Raw genomic sequence first — 563 nt, 5'->3', positions numbered from 1 at the left:
CTGTGTTTTAAAAATGCAGGCACTTGTCAACCAAAAATTGAAGCCTTTCCTCATCGTACCGAAGTTCACAGAAACATCTTAAGTTTTTTTTCTGCTAAACAAACCATGGCCTCTGGAGTTTAGGGGTAGCCCACAGCAGCCTGCCTTTAAGCAAGTTGTTCAACTCACTTTCAGTCTAAAGTGAAAAGGAAAAATGTCTTCCTCTGATATAATACATCGTCAAATTATTTTTCTGTTTTAAACCTGCCATTGAAGACATCACTTCTCAAATTTCTCAAGCAGACATAACATACTTTTGTGGCTCGTTGGTCTAGGAGTATGATTCTCACTTTGGGTGCAAGAGGTCCCGGGTTCAAATCCCGGATGAGCCCGTGATGTGCACGATGAATCCCAAGCAAGGACGTTTACAAACCGAGATTTAGACAACTGTGTTTTAAAAATGCAGGCACTTGTCAACCAAAAATTGAAGCCTTTCCTCATCGTACCGAAGTTCTAAGAAACATCTTAAGTTTTTTTTCTGCTAAACAAACCATGGCCTCTGGAGTTTAGGGGTAGCCCACAGC

The sequence above is a fragment of the Austrofundulus limnaeus genome, unplaced genomic scaffold (assembly GCF_001266775.1).
Source record: "Austrofundulus limnaeus strain Quisiro unplaced genomic scaffold, Austrofundulus_limnaeus-1.0 Scaffold5426, whole genome shotgun sequence".
In the NCBI taxonomy this organism is placed as follows: domain Eukaryota; kingdom Metazoa; phylum Chordata; class Actinopteri; order Cyprinodontiformes; family Rivulidae; genus Austrofundulus; species Austrofundulus limnaeus.
This window is presented reverse-complemented; position numbering follows the sequence as displayed.